Source organism: Sinohyriopsis cumingii, unplaced genomic scaffold (genome assembly GCF_028554795.1).
Source record: "Sinohyriopsis cumingii isolate HCF-2022 unplaced genomic scaffold, ASM2855479v2 utg000974l, whole genome shotgun sequence".
Classification (NCBI taxonomy): domain Eukaryota; kingdom Metazoa; phylum Mollusca; class Bivalvia; order Unionida; family Unionidae; genus Sinohyriopsis; species Sinohyriopsis cumingii.
In genome coordinates, this window is record NW_028315950.1 from 359,466 (window position 1) to 386,343 (window position 26,878).

At 35.5% G+C, this 26,878-nt stretch overlaps 1 protein-coding gene across 3 annotated transcripts in view; it reads left to right on the forward strand.

The window, feature by feature from the left end:
- The first annotated feature begins 2,112 nt into the window (after nt 1-2,112).
- LOC149772888 (peripheral myelin protein 22-like) overlaps nt 2,113-26,878 on the forward strand; it is a 32,980-nt gene continuing 8,214 nt past the window's right edge. The window contains exons 1-2 of one of the 3 annotated variants that reach the window (XM_089947118.1): nt 4,414-4,668; nt 7,502-7,729. The gene's annotated coding sequence lies outside the window, so the exon portion shown is untranslated. Of the gene's footprint in view, nt 2,226-4,413; nt 4,669-7,501; nt 7,730-26,878 lie in introns of those variants that run through there. The other 2 variants (XM_089947119.1, XM_089947117.1) reach the window with 2 other exon arrangements.

A 26,878-nucleotide genomic window follows, 5' to 3' on the forward strand; every position in this document is an offset into this window, starting at 1 on the left:
GCTTATGCAGACGGACGGATGTCAACAACTGAAGCTCACTGTCACGTGCATGCTACGGTACTATTGCTAGCAATGGAGAAGGACAGACAATCAAAATATTAAAAGGCTCCTAACCGCCAGTCAGCAAAGCCGACGGTCTAGGTGTATAAAATACAAAAATAATGTGGTGAAAGGTTTACCAATTTAATGAACTATATCCCGGTATTCAACAATTACTTGACAATTATTCAACGCAATTTCTTTCAATCACTACAAAGATCTATTCAAATTGCCAATTATTTCATCACACGAAATTAATGATGAGAGTGTTTCCTTCCCAACCCTTTCTATGTTGCTCATCTGTTACTTCCGCATTGTATCCCGATTCGGTACTTTCGGTACCTTTGTTTCCGTTCTCCTGACCCTGCACCTTTGCAAAACTGCGTATTCTCCTGGTCCTGCGCCTTCGAACAAATGCTTATTTCCACGTGCTCTCTATGTCTTCTCCTCTCGGTTGGTGCCCTTAAGTGCAGCATGATGCATTCAGCTTTACGTCTTAAAGTTGTTGCTGTTGTAGGGTTTAAAGCCATTTTTCAACACACGATAGGCTATAGATGGCGGCCAGTATTAATGGTGGAGGAAGAACCCGGGAAAACCCCGAAAAAAAACACCGACCCACGAGAAGCTACTGGCAAGCTTTCTGACATACCCACATTGGCCGAATCCGAGACTCGAACCCACGCAGACAGATTTGAGATGGGAGTGATCCGTAACGGAAAGCGCTTTAGACCACTCGGCCACTCGGGGCCCCTACGTCTTAAAAAATAAAGGGAACAATAAAGAAACATGTATACCCCTGAACATCTACAAATACTAACGGCAACGTTTCATTTGTTTATCGTACGAAAGGCAAGATTAAAATATAAAACATTAATATAGAGTTCTGTTTCATTCTAGGTTTAAGTGGATTTTCATGTACAATTAGGTTTTATAATGTCACATGTCAGACCCTCATAAATGAACGATCATGACTTTAGTAGAGAGGTGTAGTCTCTCTCTCTCTCTCTCTCTCTCTCTCTCTCTCTCTATATATATATATATATATATATATATATATATATATATATATATATATATATAAAGAGAGACCGAGAGAGACACATTTAAGTGTATGCTTTTGATTGTACCAGATTTATGATAGTGAAGTGTTTATGTACCGTCGTTTCCGACTACAATATTTTTGGGTTCTCCTGTCTAGCTTTTGATTAGAAAGAATAATACAAGACCGTATATAATCAACATCGAAAGTATTTATTTGTAAATTACTTTAAGTACAAGAGCAGGTGAACATGCAATTACTGAATGTCAATACAGTTACATATACATAAACATTTAAGATTTAATACCAGACTTATGTAAACCAGAGAATCACGGGAAACAAAGGTGGTCGACTCCCGTGGGGGAAGGTACAATGGAGCTTCAAATATAATTGCACCTTCTCCACCTCTTTAAGAATATATTTTTAATGATTTCTATCACAAAGAACTCACGTTATGGACGTACAAGAAAGAGTTGCCTAAGTCGGGGAGGTGAATAAGGTGAAGTATTAACCTTCAGGTGTTGAAGGTGATAGTATTGTTAGGTGAAGGTGCAACGTGAGTTCGCCTTCTAACGAAGGTGAAGAGTGACGGTTTAGTAGCGTTAATATACTTATTTATCAGTTTCTGAGGGAACAATTTTGCCATGTTTCCCAGGATTATATCGTAATGATCTCTCGCCTTCACTTACAAAGGTTAATCGCTGTGATAATTCACCGAAGGTGAAATCATATCAACCAATACGGTAGCAGACGTCACCTCATGAATACTAAATAACTTCTGGAATTCCCCGTAATGTAAAGCAAGCATATAAAATTTCATTAGAACTAAACATTGTAACCACCTATGTTTATCCAACATAGCTTGAGACATTATAAAACAGTTGAAATGGGTACAACGTCACCCGATGCTTTGCTTCCGTCTGCTCTGAACGCTGGACAAGATAAGAGTGAAGCCCTACATTACATGTACGTGGTGCTATTTATAGGAAAAGATGATGTGACCAATAGCCAATCAGATTCCATAGCGCTCACTGACCAAAAGAGTGTAAAGGCGGACTAGTACGTATTTTGACGGCGAGCGCACAGTCAAACATTGGAAATATGGAATAATTTGACCATGTTCTGGTGGAATTATACATGATACGAGGTAATTTAATTATACTGCTATGACTAACATGTAAAATATGTACAAAATGTTCATACAAGGTTACAATACATACCGAATCTATCACATCGTGTCAAAGCATCGTGAGTCAGCGTGTTCCAATACACAATGCAGGTAACAAAATTCACTTGCTAAACACTGAAAGACGTGTCCTAGATAAGTACATTATACATATTACCATACATAAAGCACACATCTCATCTAGGAAATGATGCATAGTAATTACATTGTAAATTCGTAATGGAGGTAATGTTCATTACACTTAAGACCGTTAAGACTATAAGATTGCATAGAATATTATGTAGTTTATTGTGCTCGACTCACTGAAATATGTTTCTGGTGCACAATGGCTATATTATAGAGTGGTGGGACTTTATTCCATTCATACAATATATTTGTCTTATCGTTTCCATGAATAGAGTACACATTGCTGAGCGAATTTGGGTTTCTATAGTATTCCTTTTCATCTACACACTCTAGTTTTCGGTCATTTCGTTAGTAGAAAGATACTGTTATAAACAAACTCTAGTACGGGAATTAAAAGAGTTTGAATAATAACATAGAAGCCTGACAATAAGACGTCAGAACCAGGTGATTGTCCTTTATAAAATTGATTGACTGCTGTTGCTGTTTTATCTGCTGATATAAACGTTGCACATTGAAACATAGTCCTGTGAAATTTGCACTAAGTTTATTGTTCTACATTATTTGTATATCTCACCCTGCGTATTATACAAATCATTATAGCAACTGTACATTTCTTTCAATACATTTCCATGATTATTTCAAATAACGCTTTTTCCAATTTTACTCAAAATATCTTCGTTATTTCCTCCTCTTTTTTCTTCCTTACAATGCATCCCCCTTGCTTTACATATAGAGAGATACATTTTCCAGCCTTTGTCTTTGTTCCTATTTTTTTTCTAATTTGTACTGGCTTATATTTTCTTCAAGCTTCTATTTTTTTCTTTTTCGGTTTGTACCATACTGTTTATCTTATGACATCTTCTTTCACATCCCCTACTTTGGTTCTGTTTGAATATGCAATACTTTCTAGTTGTTTTGATTTCCCCTATAAGTCCCCCCTCACTGTTTTAATGTTTTAATGTTCTTTATCTAAAAACGATTTATAATATTTCCTTTATTATTATTTAATTTTGGATTAATTAGTTATCCTCCAAAACCCGTGACTGCATTTTCTTCTGTTCTCTGTGTTTAGTACTACATTAGTAGCATTGGGATGTGAAATGTCCACTTTTCAATGGCTCGTTTTATCAATAATTTATTTGCTACTTCTGATGGATAAAATTTATCAAGGCCACATTTACTATTAGCATATTTGTAAGTATATTCTTTCTTGGTCAGATAAAAAGTTTTATGTGAATTTGTAATTTTGTTTATTCCAATAATATCTATTTGATCCGCAGTGTTGGTGTAAGCAGCAAGACAACAATAGCATTAACGAAACAAAATAAATGGAAGGGATAGTGCTTCTGTGACTTTCGAAGAGGTGTCAAAATTTGCAACGTTAGTAGGGGTGATATAAAAATAACATGTAGATAATTTACTTGTAACGGTTAGAAAGGTAGCAATAATGGTAATACTTGGGTGATACTACTATTCATTGCGGTGCCGAGAGAAGATTTCATTTAGTGGTTGCAGAATTGGCCGTGGTAGTAGGTGGTACTTGTAGAAAGAGGAGCAGATAGAATAATGAATTGGTTGATTATAACGACGCTTTTAACTTATTATTGGCTATAGCAAGCCAAGGAATTGAAGGAAAGTGACCTTAACAGCTAGGCAGCGGAAATGGACTGGCCTGGACTGGTATCGAAGAAGTGACCCTTGGATTACGTGTCCAACTTTCTACTAACTGAACTACCGATCGATCGATCGATCGATGGGTCGATCGATAGATAGGTAGATAGATAGATAGATAGATTGAACAGCAATCCAAATACTCTGGTTATTGAATTTGAATAAATAAACTGAGATACATGTATGTAACCATCACAATCTTCACTCAGACTTTTATCCATATTAATACTTCCGTGTTAGTTTATTTATCTACCTTCGTTAACATAAGCAAAGAAAGCTGTATACATATCGCAGTAGATGTCCTTGAACTAATATTGTTTTCAATAACAAACTTCAGCCAGGTAAGGTTGACTATTGATAACCTTGTTCATCGTCCAATGTTCTGCAGTTTCTCTGCAGTATTTGGTGGGTATATTTCTGCTAACAGACTGTTAGTTGGGGAAAGGTAGATGAAAACACACCTTATAATTCAGCTCAATCCCTTTCAAATTCACTGCAGTGATTGGTGGGTTTGGTTATAATAGCACGATGTTGGCCGGGGAAAGGTAGACAAGAACACACCTGATACTTCATGAAATTTTCGCTCTGAGGGATTTAAATACGTTTTGTAAGTATAAGTCTTTTTACATTATTATTTAACAACACAAGTGCACATCTAGTTTATCTGTTTCAACAGCTGGGTAAATGCTATCTTGTCAATATGTTTGTAAATATAAATCTAGCTTCACTATTACGGTATATCCTATTTAGTCAATTCATTTGTGTCAGGCTGACGACACAAGTACACATTAATACTATGTGTGTTTATAATTACGGGAGATCATATTTAATCCATGCATGGAGTGCTATTGAAGTGACATTACGTTCGAATGTATTTATTATCATGAATGCCATTACATAACATGGTTTAGTTTGAACTTCATTCTGGCTTTTAATCTGCTAATTGTTGTGTGGGAAGCTAATCAGTGTCGTTGTCGTTGTTGTTGTTGTTGTTGTAGGGTTTAACGCCATTTTTCAGCACAGGATAGGCTATACAAATCAGTGTGGTACGTGATGTCATTCAGAAGCACACTCGGAGATACACTTGTTGGAATGTCGTTAATCTGTTTTAAGGCTCAATACTTAGGAGAAAAAAGAAACAGAGTAACAGACTGGGGAGGGGCGTTATTTTGGTCGTTTCTGCTAGATGAAGTCGCAATACCCAGATACGATCGAATGAAGCTGGAGATCGAATAGGTTTTATAAATCGTAATGCCTCATATTGGTTACTAAGAAAATTACGGTAGATAAACAAATAAACAAATAAATTTAAAAGAAAGAAACCTTTCTTCTATCAGACTTATAACATAGGTGTTTGAGTTAAACGTTTCGATGAAATATAAGGAAAATCGCTTTGAACTACACGAATAAGATTTTAATTCTGAATGCTAATTTCTAGAGACTAACATGTAAGACTGCTAGCCAATTGAAGGCCCGAATGTGTGCGATGGATTTCTTGCATCATTCGTATAAAACGGTGCCTGATTAGACTTCAAACCTAATTTTCTCAGTCGTTTAATTATTCCTCAGCCCTCACCTTGTGATCTTTGCTTGCCATTGATCGATCCATTTTACATTACAACTCTCAGTATGATAACTCTAATTTTTTAGAATAAACTTTTCCAGTAGATTCTCGTGCGTCGACGATTCTTCCCGGAGGTTTCCAGGGTTCTTTCTCCACTAGTTATAATGGCCGCCATGTATAGCCTATCTTGTGCTGAAAAATATCGTTAAACCCTACAACAACAGTAACTACTACTAATTTGAAGACCACATAGTCGTCATACAATTAATAATTTAAATAAACAATTCCTCTCGAATGATATCTAAATACAACTGATAAGGATTTACTAAGGATGATCTTAAAGTTTATCAAATTCCTATTTATGCAAAGTTCTCGAGATCTAAAACGTAACAGAATATGAAAATATCCAAATCCAAGTCTGTTTTATAGAATGTTCTGAGCTAAAAGGTTATGTTAAGATGTTATGTACAACTTATATTCAAGGACTAAAGTTAGTTACGTAATCATCGTTTTGATAAACCATCATTATCTTAAAGTATAATCTACTATCATTGAAAAGAGTTCATCACCTACTCCAATAAAGGAAAACAAAGATTTATACAAGAAAGCTTTATTTTACATAATTGTTAAAACGTTGTGTGACAATATGATCTCTTATGAATGACACTCAGTTTAATGGCACAACATATACCCCCCCCCCCAACAACAACAACATTGTACTTATATACTCGTAAGAGTGCATCAGCAATTAGGCTATCGTTTCCTCTAATGTTTCTAATGTCAACGCTGTAATCTAACAGCATCAAATGTCATCCAGAAAATCTCAGGTTTTTGTTTATACTTTTGTTAATGACAATAAAGGAGGCTTATCACTAAATACAATAATTAGAGAAGGACCTGAACTAATATAAGTGGTCAATAGTTTTATTGTATTAATAAGTTATCTTGTTTTTAATCTTGAGCTCATCGAATTGTTTGAATTGTATTTAATTTATTAACAACACATAGGCGAGACAATTGTAGTGCATTTGTTCTAGTCTAATCAATTTATTGCATATTTGCAAATATGGTTGCATGCATTCGCAGCAGAAGTAAAAAGTATCAGAACCAAACACTAAATAAATTGCTTTCTTTCCGAACCTCCTTCATTTCTTGCCTTTATTTCTATTCTTACTATACGAATATTAACAGTTTAAAAAATAATTCAAATTGCAATGAAAGATTTTGAATTCACACGTAGTTTCGATGCTAAATATTTGTCATAAATTTATTAGGCTAACAGTCAAGCAAAAACATTTGAGATATGTTGGACAGTTCCTTACTGAGTATGTATGTATATATGTATGTATGTATGTATGTATGTATGTATGTATGTATGTATGTATGTATGTGTGTGGGCATGTATGTGTGAATCTATGTATGTATGTATGTATGTATGTGTATATATGTGTGTGTGCATGTATGTGTGAATGTATGTATGTATGTATGCATGTATGTGTGAATGTATGTATGTATGTATGTATGTATGTATGTGTGTGTGCATGTATGTGTGAATGTATGTATGTATGTATGTATGTATGTGTATATATCTGTGTGTGGATGTATGTGTGAATCTATGTATGTATGTATGGTTATACACATTATACCACATTTTAGAGCTGCTTAACACCGGGTAGCTTGTATCGAAATGTTAAATGATATTGATCTTTAAACTAATTGGGTGATACCATTGGATGATTCCATTGGATGATACCATCAGATGATACAATTGAATGATACCATTGGATGATACCATTGGATTATACCATTGGATGAGCGGAGCAGGTTAAAACAGACCTGACAGTGTAGAATGAATTACCTGATTACCTACTTTCAGGCATAATTCTCCTTCAAGGTCAATGACTCTGATGTACACTATTGGGGGCAGGGACCAGATTGCATGCAGAAATTTATGCCGCAATCACGGGCTGAGTAGCAGCAGAGAGGGCGAACCCACCAATGTTTAGAAGGTCTTTTTTTAGACTAAGGTCTCCAACGAAAACGAAAAAAGGGTTAACAACGCCAAACCAAAGCCTCTAACCAACCGAAAGTAACTCTCTACCGGGTTAGTCTTTTTTATTTTACTTTATTGTTGTCGTCATCGTTTTTTCAAAAGGTATGCGCGCGCGTTTACCCGCCGTGACACTTGTGGTCGTGCTCTCTCTGCTGCTATAATTAAATGATTGCTAATTCAATACTGGCACCAACTAAAGACTCTTACACTGCTAAATTAGCTCTAGAACGACAAGAAGCAATCAAAACATTTCTTCCCGTTCGCGATTCTGTTAGAAAAAAACTACAAGAACGTTAGCGATCTCAAGTTGAATTTGCAGAGAGGTACAGAACAATTGTTTAGACCTGTTACAAAAGTTACTGAAAGAGTTGCAACGGCTAATGAAGGTCTTCTTCCGTCAGTAAGACAAACTGCGGAACAAACTGAAAAAATAGCGAAAAGAGCTAAACAAACAAAAAGGACGAGATCTTCCAACTGAGATTGTTGCTGAACCTCCACCTCCTCCTCAACTTGAAGAAAAACTTGAAGACAAAGAAGAAGAAACAATTGAAGGTATTGTTGGTGCAGATCCAAAAAAACGATAAAGCTAATATAGATGAAAAATTTAATCCAGGAATTATTGATAAAATAAAATAAATTAATGAGATTGAATTAGCTAAATTTGTAGATATATTCTTATAATCACAGATATAAAAATATTTAAAATCTGGGTATGAAAATATATATACAAAAACATGGGAAAAAATGGGTATATTGAACATATAAAGATACTAACCAGGCTAGAGATAGTGATCCTGAATTTATGACATATCTAACTAATAGGAATGAACTTCAACGAAGTATAGGAGGATTTCCAACGGAAAAACAAGCTCAGATAGGGTAGGAAAATTTAAGTAAATGTGGTGGTCATCCAGGTCCTTTTAGGAAAATGTTTAAACCAGAAATTATTGAAGAACGTGAAGACCCCACTAAATGAACTGATATAGCTGCATATGAATATAGTAAAAAGAAAAATATATTACACCTCAACATCCTCGAAATCGAAAACAAGAAAAATGGGTTGGTGAGGTATAATGAGCTATAGGTGATTTAGATCAAATTAATTGGAATGACCCAAAACTAGTACATTTCAAAAAGTAGTAGGATACTATAAAGAAAAGTCAGAAAAACAAGGACGACAACAAACGGAGGAGGAAGATGTTCTTACTAAACCGACTGGAAAACCTCCAAAATCGGGAAGTGGTTTAGGAATTTGTCCTGACAATGTTCTTACCGATGTTAATCGCTTAGAAGTTTTAATCGGAGGAAAACGTGCTGGAAATAATTCTCTAGAAATTATTAATGAAGCAGCTGATATTTGTCGAAGATTATTTACAGGGGGTATCATGGACATCGATGTTTATCGGGAACTTATCGACGATTTAACTTATCCACAATGATTAGATAAATAAATAATAAATAACATGATCGTACACAATGCTCAGCGTGGACCTGTATTGGTAAGCGTGATGAATTCGAGAGTACCTACTTATGAAGCGACTTACGGTAATGGGCTCGGCGATGTTGTTCAGGGTCGATTCAGAAGGATAGCCCAAAAAGCAATACCGATTGCAAAACAACTAGGAGTGAAAGCTATTGCCGTTGTTCGTGATAAAGGTATTGGTGCTATTGGTGATGTTTCCGGTAATGCTATCTCAATAATCAAGGATAGATTAGCACGATTAATACGACCAAGACCTCAACAATCAGTAAAATTACCAAGCACCGCAATTATGCCTGCAAAAAGTAGCGGAGCTGGCCTGTGAAGCAGAAAAAAATATAGTTTCAAGTTTGATAGGAGTGAGTGATCTCCCCCAAAGTGGTATTTCGAGAAATATAATTTCTCAAAGTGGTCTTCGTTTTAGACGATAATAATTATAATAAAGTTCTTTAAGCATATATCCAATCCAGCGTTTGACATGGATGCGCCAGTCCTTAAAGATGAATCGGTACGAGATTATCAATTTTATTATTATGACGCAGGACACCAAATCAGCGGGGAAGAATTGAATTACAAGTCTATGATACAAGTAGATATTTTTTATCCGCTGAGGCTTTTGTTGAAGTAGAAGGTGAAATTATAAAAACAGATGACACTGCATATGCAAATGAAGTACGAGTTGGTTTTGTCAATAGGGTATCATGGCATTGTTTTACAGCGCTACGTATTTGATGTATGGAAAACATCGAAACAATTCAGAAAGACGTCGACGTTGCTACAGAAATAATAGGCTTAGCAAGATACTCTGATGATTATACAAGATCAACCGTCCCCCCAATGATGTTTCTGAAGGACACTTCCGATCATCCTAGCGACGTACAGTAAGCTATGAGACGGCCAAGAAACAACGCCAACAACGCTGAAGCTGATGTATGGCCGGTGGTACATAATGCTAATCCAGAATACAACATAGGATATTTAACTCGTCGAGCAATGCTAAGACAAGGTCCTATAGGTTTTTGATGCGCGATTCCACTATCCCACATCTTTGGATGTTTTAGAAAGGTCAGAAAAGTTATCTTTGGAGCTAAGCATACAGTTGTTCCTATAAGAAAATCCACTGATGACGACGCTATCTAGCTACCTATTGGTGATGCTGATAAAGTAATACTAACAAAACTTTCGTTGTGGATGCCGGTAATGACTCCAGCGATTGCTGAAGAACAGTGAATGTTGTCATTTGTGGATCAAGGCGGTAAATCATTGCTCAGTTGGTTAACAGTAACCACTGATATTATCTAGAGTAATATTAATGGTTTATTTACATGGCATATATCATCACAGCAAGGCGTTTCTTCACCACGTCATATATGTGTTGCGTTTAAAAATTCTGTTTGATTAAACTCGCACACGCGTAGTCATACGATATTTTACAAATTTGGAGTTAGTGGAGTTTCTTTACGGATAAACGGACAACAAGAATCAGCTGAAAATATATTACTGAATTTTGATCAAAATCGTATAGCGCGTGACATTTATGGGGCGATATCTAAAGGTAGACACAGGGTTGCAAATATCACAATTTGATTTTAAAAATCTGTATCCGATCTATTACTTTTTGCTGGAGCATCTTGATTTATCCAGACAATCTGTTGTTGATATTCATTTTTGAGCCAGCGGAAATACAGGTGGCGGTGTTAATTGACGATCAATCGCTTTTATACTTAGCGACAAATCTATGTTACTCGAAGGCGTTGGTTCCAGAATGAGAGTTATTGACGCTCCAGTGGAAAATATGTAATTGTAATAAAATCACCGTTGATGTTATAAATGTCATGTCATCATGTTAATGTCAGTCTGACTCCTGGTCAGATTAAAAAACTACAATCCGCATCAGTAAAAAATTCTGGAACCATAATAACATTAAAACATAACCAGATCACAGGCAGCCAAAATAAGTTGTCGCTGACAGAACGTCAACTCAAAAAATTCAACGATGCTAAGAAAGCCAAGAGTGGAATACGAATTACTTTTTCTGCATGTGCTATTTCAGACATAACTAAATCAGGTGGTATATTTCCGCTTCTTGCGGCGATACCAGCGTTGATAGGCGCTAAAGATCCAGCCGTTGCAAAGGCAGCCGCGTTAGGTACTGTTGGACCCGCCGCTGAAATGGCATTAAAAAAGCAACTAGACAAGGAATTTTGTACGCAGAAGGCTTAAAGTAAGAAGTTCACGCCAACAAAAACCAGGAAGACGCCACAAAAACATTAAAAGCAAGTATGCCTCAACCGGGTCGACTAAAATTTCCGGCCTCATGATACAGAAAAGGAATCATACTTCCCGGAACAATACCTCGTTAGACAACAAAAAAATATTCTTCCAGTGTCTAATTTTGATTTAAATAATGCTGCTGAATAATTAAAAATAAAAAACTTCAGAGGTGTTTTTATTCTTGATCCATTACCTAACCAGCACAATGAAGTTGAAACCGGTATCATTAATCTTGACAATAATTCTGGTGCAGGTACTCAATATGTTGCATACGCAATTGATCCACGTGGATCTGTTTTTTTTTTTTGTATTCGTAAGGACTCCCCCCCCCCCCCGCGAAAGGAATTTGTTAGATACAAAATCAATTCCGATCTGGCATTCAACATTACCAGCATAGACAATAACCGATCCGCCAATATGCGGCCATAAAGCAATTGCGTAAATCGACGCTGATTCAAAATTAACATTACCGCCTCACAAAGTCATGCACAATTATACAAGTGGAGGTTATAACGAATAATGGTAGATATTTACGTAATATCCTCTTCGTTTGAAGATATGAAAAAGTTCTACGACGTGGATTTATCAAATCATGCGACCAAACATGAACTCGCTCGTATTATGAACCTATCTGGAGTTGACCGAGATAAAGTTGTTGTTTTTCAGGATAAAGACAGTGTTTTAAAAACAAGTAATATCAAATGGAATGACAATTCGTAGAGTTTTCGATGATACCACGGATAATATTCCAGTATTTACTGACGGCGGTATAATCATAGATTGAAATATATCAGTTGCAGCTATTAGAAATGAAATTGCAAAACAAATGCTGCTAATCGTTTGCGGGCCACCGGCCACAGGTGAACTCAACATGAACGGAAATAAAATAGCTGTTTTAAGAGATCCAACGTCAGATGAAGATGCCGCAGCAAACAAATATGTAGACAATAACTATAATAATATACTAAATTATTCACGTTACGAACTGAATATGACGTTCACGTAAATCTATTTTTAAATACTCGTAGAAATTTTCAAAAGCCTAATAAAATCGCAGATGATTTATTTGACACCCCGTTGACTGTTGACGTGAAATTCTCTGATATTAACACAAAACTCTGTGATATTAAGACAGCGATGCCAGATATTGAAACGGTTAAAAAAAACTAGAAGATGTCATAAGTGGAATTCCTGATATCGTTAAAAAAATTAGTCTGATTAAAATTCTCCACAAGTAAATTACGAACAAAACATACACGATATCATCAGGATTCTCAACATAGTCACAGCAAAATAACACTATCAAACATACTGCGGAATTCACTGGTGTGTATAGACTGTGTTCAGAGCCGCACCCATCTGATACGTTTTTTTTTAAATAGTCGAAACTAAGAAATGTTTATATTAGAATCAGCTGACACGAAATTAACCTCAACGTCTTACTAGTGATGTTGGAATTTGTAGCTGAAATGCCTCAATTAGCTACTGTATAAAGTATAATGAGCACATGAATCGACGTTCAAAATTTCAGGGATGATCAAGTACGTGAATGGCAAACAGCGCTAAAGGGTATCGTTGGCGATTATGCAAACAAAAATATCGTAGACTCGCAGTTGTTATTAATATTATAATCTATTCGGCATCTGCTGTTATTGCTGAAACCGGCATAACTTTATCAGCGTTGACACCGCCGTTTGCAGTTGTAATAATATGCGTCTAAGCCTCATCAGCGTTTGCTGGTATTTTTAATATTGTCTCAAAAAATATCTTCATGCACGAGAGTATAATTACGTAATTATACAGTAAGATTACATACTGCAACGTTAACATACTCTAAATTATCCTCTTTGATATCGTCAAGCCTTAACGATGGAGCGATATCAGATTCTGAGTTTGACGTGATGGTTAAAATATACAATAAAGCAATTGATTCCAATGATCGTGATTTGAATCACACTTACAAAGTCAGCGATTTAGATCATGGGAATTTCCTTAATGACATAATTACTTCAGTATATCGTGACGAATACAGCACCGTTAAAAACCACAATGATATCAGTAAGCACAACCAACCGTGAATTCAATGCTGTTTTACCAAGCGCAATTTCAGTAAAAGAAATAGCTCTTGCATAATTGCGAATATACCACAGCTGGCCTAATTTTAGGTCAAAGTCGTTTGGTGGATTTCCGTCAAATAATTCGTTGGTATTTTCGAATAAAAAGAAGCCAGATGGAACACCTGACGGGCACGTTGTAGGAATACCGACAGGAATATATCAAATAGAGCAATTTTTAAATATGAATTTCAGCGTAGAATAAAATCAGTGACGGGACGAGAATCCAAGACAGCCATAACTGTCCACGAACCGACATTATCAGCCGCGATATAAATAAATTCACCAGATTTCGTTGTTGATATATACTCGAGTTCGATCAGGTCAGTGTTCAGATGGCCTGAAGTACATCCACCGGCACCTGCACCAATACCTGAAACTAAGTTGACTGATTTTACATCGTGGAAAGATCGTGTCATGAAGATACCACGAGTTATGACCAAAATTGGTTTTTTGTACTTGCAAAACAATACACAGACGGTGGCCAGATCATACATGAGCCTGATGATTCCATAGCATGGCGTTTTCCGTATGCGCGTTATAATTTGTGAAAACATCTTGAAGACGCCATTAAGCTTATCAATGAGCAATATACAAAACACCAACACAAATTGGCTCCTTATTTCGAAAAAGAATTTATAACCGCTTAGGATGGATTTGAATACGTAGCCAGAATAAAGGATGAAACAATCCAGCAAGTAGACATATTAAATCAAATTATATTTGGCGCTGAAATTGTTCACAGGAGCGCTTAATTATCAGTGACAAATTCATCGTATGACAATGTGAAAGAACAGTTTTACAATACGTTTTCGACAACAGAAGCAGATTTCCCTAATTTTAAGTTCCCCGGGCTTGATGTTGATGAAATGCGCAGCGAGTTTAAAAAACTATTGATGGTCTATTTATAGCAACACACGCTGACTGGAGAAAAAATTAAACCCCATGATTTAAATCATGGCGGCGGGAATATTCTCTGCGCTAACAATGGTCAGCATGGTGAAGGTCGTCATATTTCACCAGAAATAGTAAATAGAACTTCAACGAAAGTAGACAATCTTGAATGTGATGCAGTCGATGGTAGTTATCAGATAAATCTTGAAAAATGAAATCAAGTTCAGCAAGGATATATTCTTTATACCTTACGCCTCAAGTCCCCCGCCCCACCCCCCCCCCCCACCGGATATTTGATCGTGCAAGAGCCAATCGATTCTGTCTATCTACGATGTCATAATCCTTTTTTATCGAGGATATATTTTAGACTAACTGACCAGAACGGCCACTTGCTTGATTTAAGAAATGGAATTTTGAATGTAAATTTATATGTGAAATTTTAACGATTTTAGATCAGTATAATCACGATCATAGCGATTTTTAATCATGTAGAGTCTTTTAAAAGTTATGTATTGTGAGATTTTTTATTCACGACAAACACGTACTTGAAATGCCATTGACACATCCCGAGTCATGACTACAACATTGACACAGGAACAATTAACTGAACTTCAGCGAGATGATTAAGTGTAAGAGATCAGATTCCATTCTTATATTGAATGTGATTGTCTTAAAAATATCATCTAAACAAAACAGAAGAAAAAAACTACAGACAAGGTCGAATCAGTTATTATTTTAAACCGAGTTTTCCTTATGTTGATGGCCCCCACGATAGAGGCCTCAGATGACATTTTACCCGACTACACATGCGTCGTGACAAGGGGCCTAACTTTCATTTTCATTACTATAGCCACTTTGAGGATCTGACATAATTTCTTAATGTCTCACACGTGTATTCATAATTTTTTTTTGGTTTCCTATTCGTGAGACAATTCCGATCTAATTTTTTCGATCGCGCGCGAAAGTGATTAAATTTATCCACTAATGTTTCCCCAGCCACAATCAAAGATTTGTACACAGAATGTTGAATTTGCTTAATGAATTTGATTTTTTGATAATAGTGTATATCCACCTTCAAATTTACACTCTTATAATGATTCAAAATCAAAAAAAAATTTTTTTAGGATTTAGTTCATCAGATATTTTTATGCCGTCCTGATTTAACTTTTTTATTGCAGAAATAATAGAAATGATATTTTCATAGTTTATTATATAATAAATATGTATTTAAAATAAAAAAGCATATTCAATATTATCTAACTTAATTTTAAGGACGATACAACACTTAACTTAATTCTAAGGACGGCACAACATACAATAATATTATCTAACTTAATTCTAGGGACGGCACAACACTAAATTTAATTCTAAGGACGGCACAACATACATTCTTATCAAATTAATTTTAAGAACGATACAACACTTAACTTAATCTAAGGATGGCACAGTACATATACTGGGAGCCTTCTCTACGTTCAACATATTTGTTTGCACACTTTCCCCATTATCAACCCCGGGAGAGAGCAAAAGAGCACCCATCACATGGTGACATCGTGGGAGGGTGCTTTGTTTTCTGTTGAAGATCGATCTTGGGGTTGGATACCCTAATTGTTTAATGAAAAAACCTTCGATCATTGCCACCGTCGACAGTTGTCAGTCACAAGATTCGAACCCGAAACGTTGAGCATAAGAGTTCTACGCGTTAACAACGTGCTACCTTCCAATGTTACAGAAATATTTCAGAAATTATTATAAAGTTACCATGCTGGATTGCAAGAAATAATCGTTATGATACATAAAATTACAGCGTTTTTGTTTTTGTTTAGAAAAAGCTGTATCAAATAATTAGAAGCGAGTGTCGACACCTCTTGTTCCGGTCTCAGCACATACAGGTTGTAAAGACACAGATGTGTCAGCCTTATTTATATAAAACAAATGTGTAGGTGTAGGTTTCCCTGTCCACTCAGTAATCTTATGTCTGTTTCTGTTTTTAGGGTTATTTGTATGAATTCTTTGAAGGGGTGCTTTTGGTTTTGTTCGTCAGATTACTGAGTTGATTTTATCCCAAATGTAGGCCGGGGGAAGACCATATCCTTTCCCTATGCTTGAGCTGGCACTGGGCCTGGGCCATGGCCATCCTGGCCTAGAACTTAGGTTGGTTTTTCCATCCCATGCGACTATTTAGTCTCAGGGCTGATTTCCTTCCCCTTATGTTTATTTAATTTGATAATTTCGCGTAGTAATTCTGCCAGTCATTTTTGTCAGTGTGTTGCATGTATTATGAGTGTAGTGTTATATTGTTCCCCATTTGTTTTTGCCGGACAGCTTTTTTTAATGTCAAATTCATTGAGTTCATTTGTCTTATGTAAGAGACCTATTGTTTAATAATGTTTTAGTGCCAAAGAGGTTTTATCTTTAGTGATCTATGGTGTTGCTATTTTATTTGTTGTGTGTGTATGAGTGTGGGGGTAGGGTCATTCATTTTATTGTGAGTTTTGGGTCATTTTTGGTTTTTGGTAACCCAATATTTCGCCCCTCGGCACGCACCTGAGCGCGTGGTTCATTAGGGTGGGCTATCTGTAACTCTTCTTCATTGTCTTGTTATCTTGTGCTAAGAGAAGTCAAGGATACGTCTGTTGATCTGCGGACATAGTATCGTGTCTCGTCTGCTGCTGATTCCTGGATTACCATTATTGTGTCATAAGCCTTATGAGATCGTTCGTTCTTTTGAGGGTCGACCAAGAGCTCTTGTTAGTTCCTTTTTAGATAATTTGCCTGATCTGAGTCCACTCCCAAATGTCGTATTCATAGTGTTGGGTGCAAATGATATTGGCCTTGTTGAACCGTGTAAAATAGCGTACCGATTAATTCATTTGTGTGATGGGCTACTACAATCCTGGGTTTCTTTCGTATGTATTGAATCATGAGTTAGCCCTGGTGTTCAGCAAAACTACCCACACCCAGTTCTGTAATCTGCGTGGGTTTAGGAGTATATATCTTAATGACGATGGTGTTCATTTAAATCATCAGGGTTGTCGCCGGTTGTTGACTCGGATTTTTTCTTCGGTCCAGCGTAGTATCCGAGTCGAGATTATTATGTGAAAAACAGAGAAGAAGTAGTTTGTGATTGTGTGTGTTATATAGATCATATCTATAAACACTTTATTTATTGTTGTTTTTATGTTGTTGCTATGTGTCGGTGTATTTCAGTGTTATCACAGTCACCAGAATCTTCTTAATAAATCTCTTTTGAGAGCGCACAGGTTGTGACTTTTTATTTTGAAGGTCCTGGTTTCCGTATCTTATGATAAATGTTTGAAGACAGGTTAGAGTAACTTCACCGATGAGTTTTCTTTTTACTATTTTGGATATTGATGGTTTTATTATTATGATCATTATTGCTATTGATATTCTTGTATTTGTTGTAATTTGCGTTTCTATTAGTGAAATTTATATATCTGGTGATTTATTATCCAGACGGCTATAACAAGGGCTTTACCAGATAGGTTATAGATCCCTGGTGTTCTCTTTAACTAGCTTACATAAGCTTTTTCCAGGATTGGTTACAGTGGTATCTTTTTATTTTTGTCTGTTTTATTTGTTTTGATCTTTTTTGTTCTTTTTTTTACAGACACACGTGCACATGTGTACATATCCTTACATACACAAATCCATATACACGCACCCACACACACATATTTATATATACATATACATACATACAAACACAGATATGTATGCTTATTTTATGGTATTTTTCAACTAGCTCATCTTACAAGATAGCTTTTCCAGACTAGGTGGTGCAGTGCATATTGTGTATTGTTTTTAACTATAGTTTATGTGTCTGTTTAATGAGTCGGATTAATAGTATGGGAAAATGTAGGGTTGGTGGAGGTGGAGAATTTTTCTCTTATTAACTGGCGGTGTATGTTGTATATATGGACGTGTAGTACTCTCCTCCTTGAGGGTGATCAGTGGTTGAGTTGTGTTTTCTTAGTGATACAGGTTTAATCGAGCTCTCTTGCCTCCCTCTGTGAGCTGTATGTCATCAGCGCTGAGAGTGTTTGTTGCTTATTGCTGGTAGCTGAATTGATATAGGGTAGTTTGAGATGGAGAGCTCGATTATTCGTCTGAAATTTGTTGCATTTCTGTGTAAGAGAGAGGTGCTAATATTGACGTTTTTTCCAATTTAGTACTAGTGTGTCTTTTATTCTAATTTATATATCCGTGATCCATGTGTGTTTTCGTCTGGCTTCAATATCATGTAAAATATATGTGATAATGTCCTGGTATAGACATTTATTATATATATTGTTCGTGTAGAGTAGATGATTGTTGTCAAAATAACCTATTTTATTTATTATTTTGTTTTTTATTTCATCCCGCGGTGTGTTAAGTGTTGTACACTCTAGTATTATATGTTCTTTGGTGTCAACTCTTTGTTTGCGTATTGGGTATGGCGGTATTTTAGAGATGAGTTTTCTTTGGTACACTTTGTCATTTGTCCACCAAGCGTCATATAAATAGTCTAGTATTTTTTATTGGTGCTTTGTATTCTTTACTTTGGACCAGTGTGTCCAAAATGTTTTTTCCAGGTTAGGTGAGGATATAGGGATTCGATTTTTTGGGGGGTGGGTGGGTGGGTGGGTGGGGTACGGCTAGTTACCTCATTTCGTATAAGTGTTAGTAGTTCTTCTTTGCTTTTTGTTTTCCAAATGTTTGTGTTCGTTCGATAAGATTCGATTGCATTTGTTATTCTGTTACTCCCGTTTGGGGGTGCAAGCTGCTTGGTGAGAGTATTGTGCGATATATATCATGTCGGTGATGTTATAGGAAGCCGAACCAGTATAGATATATTCCTTGCCAGTGATATACTGGTCCTGGGGTAAGGTTTCTAATTCGGTCAAGGTAGTTTGCGACCTACTTTGTTCGTAAGTTTGGTAGGTTAACTCCTCCTTGCGGTTTATTTTTTGGAAGGGTGTGTTTTGTTAACTTGTGTATTTTCCCATTCCATATGTAATTTATTATAACAGTTTCAAGTTTGTTCTTGTAAAAAATTCAAAATCAATGACATCGAATTAGTGCCATATCGTATTGTAAAGTAAGGTTTTACCTATGTGTATTTTTTTCTATCAAGATAATTTGTCTCGTGCTCCATGTGGCAATATGTTTTTGTAGTTTCGTGGTAATTTATTTAAAGTTGAGATATTTGCTGTTCCTCCCCAAGTAAAAACCCAGAATTGTGACTTGGGATTTGATGAATATCAGGTGGAGCCCTGGGTGGTTCCCACGCCAATTTCCGATTAAAAGTAACTCTGTTTTGCCTTGTTTATTTTTTGTATCCTTAAATGATTCCAAATATATCGTATTGCTCTATGAGATATTTGTAAGACTGTTATGTTGTGATAAGGTGTGTGCAATCGTCTGCTTGCTGGTATGTTTTGCTTTCGGATTTCATGTTGGGTATCCTTACCCCGTTCATATTTGTATCATTTTGTATGTTTTTTCTTAATATTTCAATGCCTATTACGTGAAGAAACATTGAAAGTGGGCATCCCTGGCGCACTGAGCGTTTGACAGGGAAGGGTTTAGTTTTAGCTCTATTAATTTTAATTGCTGATTGTATGTTTTTGTATAATGTTTGGATCCATGTGCAAAAGATATCACCAAAGCCAAATTGTGGTGCAGGGGTGGAAACCTCAGTTTCCTTGTCACTATATTCGTCATCGGTCACCTCAGTGTTTGGGTCCTGATATTTGGTGACTTCTTGAGTTGTGGTGGATGTAGTTGGTTGTTGTAGTGTTATGGTCGCTACCATTGGTGTGGGTGGTTCCGGTTTGGGTTGTGTAGGTGGTTGTGTTGTGGTGGGTTGTATGGTGGATGGTTGTGTGTCTTTTTGTTTTGCATCGCCTATTAGGGCTGCTGCGTATGTCCTAGTGTTGGTTTCGTTAGAGGTTACCAATGGTTGGTTGGTCGTGTCCGGTAATGTCCGGTTTGGTTTTTGTGCTTTTTATTTGTCCACACAGTTCCACTTTGTGTGACTCAGTTGGTTACAAAGACTTCAGGGTCGCACCAAGTGAGAGTTGTGGAACCAACTCAGCACCAATATTCTTAAGATCTTAAAATATTCAGGGATCTTGATTGCCTCTTTTAGACCTATTTTGACAACTATCTTGCCGTTACATAACCGAGGAATGGCTTTGTATGTATCTCGGCGTACTTCTAAGACTTTAGTTTTATTTCTGGCTTCGCATCCAGGTTGAAAACGTCAAGGGGTATTTCTCCTGCGAAGTGAGAGATGTAAAGCTCTGTATATTTCTTTTCTACTAATCTCCTTAGGGGCTGGGGTACAGTTACCTTAACCTTTTAGTCCACGATTAGTATGTTTACACCTTTTATGGAGGATTTCATTATTTTTGGGGTAGAGAAGACAAATAGCAGTCCCCAGAATGTGAAAGGTATCTAAATTTTCGTTAATGATGTCAGCATTTCTGTCAAAGTCAGAGTTTAAAGAAAATAATTTTCTGCATAACATATATATCTAAAAGTAGTTCTAGAAATGGTATGGCTTCTCACTGTTTGTTTTTCTTAATTATATCCGATAAAAAATGTAGATGAAGCAAGAAACCTGACAGATTCAATAAAAAAAGGATATTATTTTTCAAAACATCCATAAAACATCATTTATCAGTAAATAAAAGATTACAGACACTACCCTCGCTAACAATCAAAGAGAATACTCAGAGGGCTTTTCCATCGATGAGATCAAATTATTCTGAAGTAAGGTACTTTTGTTTTTATTTTTTGAAAATACCAATATGGCTAACGCCAATTCGCCTGTTGTACCGAAGGACAGAGAATTAACCACACAAAATAACTTTTTTAGACGCGAATATTATTAGAATATAGGCGATAACTCTTAACCGTTCTACGTATCCATTACAGAGTTATCTCTCTTCAGCTAACACATCGGTGATAATAAAATGATACATATTTTATACTTTTTGGAATACGTCGATTTAATAATATTATTTGCGACACTTTGTATTATTTCTTCACCAGTCTCTGTATTTACAGATTTAACGACCCTAGGAAGTTTTTTATGCTTTCCAGTATTTCCAAATTCACAATTCTCGCATTGTGTGATAGGTCGCAGGTTATGCAAAGAGTTATTTTTCTTACCTGAATCAATATGATTGATCACAAGACCGTCTTTGGTTACCCCAAAGAAACATTCGTATATAAATTTATGAGAAAGATATATTATTTCTCTCCCGGTACTGAATATGAGATAACCAGTATTAATGACAGGACCAACTGTTTTCTTTTTTTTTTGGTCGACAGTGTCTAATCATACCGTCACGAGATGCTCCATAATACTTGATGATAGCATGTGCCATAAATTATTTTTGCTCCACTTATATATAATATAATTTGTAAAATTATTATTTTACAAATCTAGCTAAATAATCTTCAGCGTTTCTTATAATTTTGTCATTATTATCAGTGTTATTTTTATCATAATAGCGCCTCAGTTCTCTGTATTTTTTTTACCTCCACAATGCATACACAACTGCGTTTTCCTTCTGACGCAAACACCACACCGTAAGCAAGGATTTGGTCATATACTACCCCTTAGTACGCTTCGTGAATGATGCCCGCATAATTCATCAACACAAGCTCTGTTACAGGGAGTTGTAAAGCCTATCATTAGGCACCTGCATTTGTTCCTTGTTTGGTTCATATATATATATATATATATATATATATATATATATATATATATATATATATATATATATATATATATATATATATATATATATATATATATATATTTTAATTTAAATACTTGTCTTAATTAGAATATGGAAGAGTTTGAGAGATTATCTAAAACCAAACCTTTCATATCCAGATTTGACCTTGACAGAATAACCACTGACTTAACGAAGCAAGATCTGTTTGATCCGACGAATAATCTGATTGAAAGTATTCGAGATGCTAAAAAAGAATTTCGCAGCGATGCTGCATATCATGTGTGGTCATCATTCAGAATTATGCGCGATGACAAAGTCATTGACGAAGTTATCAATGTTACAATGAACGACCAACGAGCAGCAACGATTATTAATAATCTCGACGATCAAAGATATATTCTCAAAATAAAATGTTTCGTATTAGCCGAAACAGACAATAATACATGGGTTATCCGTGACAATGGTGACCCTGTCCTTGCTAATGATATAATTGCTATATTGAGAAAAACTTCAAAACCAGGAATATTGACTGGTATTGACAAACATTTTATACACGTGCTTATCGTGTAACCTCAGTTATTTGATAGTTATATCCGCTGAATGATAATCCCAGCGTTGATGATTTAGCGCCGATGAAATTTTCGATGATAAATTGTGTAACTGAACGGGTAACGGAAATTTCACAAATGCGATACGTGGAAATGGGTTAACGGATCTACGACGTAAAAAAACGGTGAGTGGGCGGAATCAGTCAAGGATAAGAGAGCTACAATTAATGATGTCGCTAAGTTAGAAAAAATACTAAAATTCTCAATAAAAGTAAAAACGATAACCGTAGAGATTTTACACATTTCGAAACATTACAAAAAGGGAGGAGCTCCGATTGAAATTAATGATCAGAATGCGCATTCGTGGACTAGCGCAATAATAATATTTCCACGAAATCGAGCTGTTAGATTTTACCGCGGATATATGTTTGATTTTATTTACGAAATAATTAAAGATGATCCTGTATCAGTGTGGTTATTTTTGAAAATCCTCCGATGATAAAAACTATGATCAGTTTGTACGACATAGCGGAGACACTTATCGCACAGAATCTCTCCGCGACGAAATGAAAACATTTGGTCAGTGATATACTCCTGACACGTTTCAATTACTGAGTAATTGTTTTACACTTTCGTCAGTTGCTGCTCATTTTGCTCAGGGGAAATATCTAGGAAACTAACACGATTGGAATTTCTTGAAAATGTTCAGCGTAGCTGGTTCGAATACGGACACGGTGGATTATGGAATACTAAGTATGATTATAGCGACGTTATCTCGGTTGATATAGCAGCGTGTTATCCAGGAAATTTTCTTGGTATGGAAGAATGTGCAGAAATTATTTCAGTTACAATGAGAGAGGTTTTCAGAATTGCCCTTCCTTTGTATTATCGACCAGCAGATACGCGACAACAGAATATTGACGTTGATATAACAGGACCCTTGACAGAGTCAAGAACTAAACAAAATCTTGTATTAAATGATATTGTTTTAGAAGATGCCAGTGCTGTTGAGGATGCGCTGAAAATGGACAAAATCTTCGTGAACGTTAGGATACGCAATGACGATCCATTCATCACAATGATTAACCATTTCTGATACCCTTGTTTAGATCGATGATGATCGTATCCAATGGTCAAATTTAGTTTATCTCGCAGTGTCTCGGGTGAGTAGAATATCTCATTTGCGGAGAGTTATTGTAAATTTAACAGAAACTGCTTGCACCAACAACGAAGTTGTTAAAGCTGATATAGTAAGAAAAAATTAGTTATAAACAATGTGATAAAAATAAATAAGCGCGACTTTGATCTTGACGCTGAATTTATCATCACATTAAAATAAACATCATAATAATGATTGTGCGTGCTGTAACACAGTAATAATGTGGAATGATATTCTTAATAATCCAAGACATTTTACCGTGAGCAGAATTAATAGTCACACACGTGAAAATGTGATGCTGTCCTGAGTGTAATCGACGTTGAGGTGCTAGCACCTTACATATGTTATCGCGGTGGTAATTTTGAATCTCGGGAATTACTTGTAATTGTCAAGAGCAGAAACAACATGAGTTGCTGTTTTAGTTAATAATTGCTCTGCTTCTTTATATCTACTTACAACGTCGACGACAGTTAACGCATATTTGTGTGTTGATTGACGTCTACCAATTGTAGATTAAACTAATTATCAATCTTTACTGTGGACATTAAATTGTTTTAATTCTCGATCATTACCGTATACTTTGAATTAGCTGAGTTGTCGATCTTTAATACGGACTTTAAATTAATTTAAATATCGACCGTTACAGTGAACATGGATTTAGTTTAATACTCGATCTTTATGGTGAACTTTGAACTAGTTCAATTTTCGAACTTTATTTTGGACATAGAATTAACACAGTTCTGCATCTTCATGGTGGATTTAAATTAGTTTAATTCTCGATCTTGCTATGGACTCTGAAATATTTTAATTCTCGATCTTGCTATGGACTCTGAAATACTTTAATTCTCGATCTTGCTATGGACTCTGAAATACTTTAATTCTCGATCTTGCTATGGACTCTGAAATACTTTAATTCTCGATCTTTTGTGGACGTTGAATCAGTTTACTTCTCAATCTTTACTGTGGACTTTGAATTAGTTTGATGCTCGATCTTTCTTTCGACTTTCAATTGATTATTTCTCGATCTTTATGATTGACTTTAAAATAGCTTTTTCTCGATCTTAACGGTGGATTTGGAATTTGTTCAATTTCCGATATTTATGGTGGACTCTGAATTAGTTTATGTTCGATCTCTTCTTTGGATTTTAAATTAGTCCAATTCTCCATCTTACTGTGGACTTTAAGATAGTTTAATTCCCGATCTTGATGGTGGAGTTTAAATTAGTTTCAATCGTGATCTTTACTGTGGACTTTGAATTACTGTAATTCTCGATCTGCATGGTTGACTTTGAATTAGTTTAATTATCGATCGCTACTGTGGCTTTGAATGAGTCTAATGCTCGATGTTTACAGTGGAGATTGAATTAGTTTATTTCTTGACCTTACTATGGACTTTGAAATAGTTTATTTATCAACGTTACTGTGGAATTTGAATCAGTTTAATTCTCGATCTTAATGGTGGACTTCAAATTAACTTAATTCTCGGTCTTTGCTTTATAGTTTGTATTTGTTTGATGCTCGATCTTTTCTGTAGACTTTTAATAAGTCTAAGTTTTTTATCTTTACTGTGGACATGGAATAAGTGTTATTCTCGATCTTATCATGGACGTTAACTTGGATTCATTCTCGGTCTTAATCGTGGACTTTAAATTTATTTATTTCTCGATCCTTACTGTGGACCTTAAATTAATTAATGCTCGATCGTTACCTTGGACTTTGAATTAGTTTATTTCTCGATCTTTACTGTTTCCTCTAAATTAATCAAATTCTCAATCATTTTGGTGGAGTATTAATTATTTTAATTTTCGATCTTTACTATGGACTGTGAATTAGTCTAAGTCTGAATCTTTATGTTGGACTTTAAATTAATTTAATTCTGGATGTTTACTGTGGACTTTCAATTAGTTTCATGTTCGGTTTTTACTCTGGACATTGAATTAGTTTAATTCTCAATCTTTAATTTAGTCCAGTTCTCGATCTTTATGGAGGACTGTGAATAAGTTTAAATCTCGATCTTTACGGCGGACATTGAATTAGCTTAATTCTGGATCATAATGGTTGACGTTGAATTAGTTTAATTCTCGATCTTAATGGTGGACTTTAAATTAGTTTAATTATAGATCTTTACTGGGGACATTGAATGGCTTTAAGTCTCGATCGTTATTGTGGACGATGAATTAGTCTCATTCTCGACCTTTACTGTGGACATTAACTTAGGTTAATTTTTGATCCTTCCTGTGGAAATTGAATTAGTTTAAATCTCGATTTTTATTGTGAACTTTAAATAGGTTAAATCTCGATCTTAATGGTTGACTTTGAATTAGTTTAATTATCGATCCTTACTGTGGACTTTGAATTAGAAAAACATTCTCGATCTTTCCGTCGACTTTGAATTAGTTTTAGTATCGATCCTTACTGTGGATTTTGAATTAGTTTAATTATCGATCCTTACTGTGGACTTTGAATTAGAATATATCTCGATCTTTACTGTCGACTTGTAATTGTTCTAATTCTCGATTTTTTCTGTGAACTTTGAATTAGTATTATTCTCGAACTTTAGTGTGGACTGAATTATTTTAATACTCGATATTTACTGTGGAATCTAAATTAGTTTAATTCTCGATCTGTGGACATTGAATTCGCTTAATGCTTGATCTTTACGGTGGACATTGAATTAGTTTAAATTTTCGATCTTTATGGTGGACTTGGAATTAGTATAATTCTCGATCTTTCCGTCGACTTTGAATTAGTTTTATTATTGGTCCTTACTGTGGATTTTGAATTAGTTTAATTCTCGATCTTTACTGTGGACTTGAAATTGGTGTAATTCTCGATCTTTACTGTGGACTTTAAATGTAGTTTAATTCTCGATCTTTTCTGTGGACTTTCAATTAGTCTAATTGTCGAAATTTAGAGTGGACTGAATTACTTTAATACTGGGTCTTTACTGTGGACATATAATTAGTCCAATTCT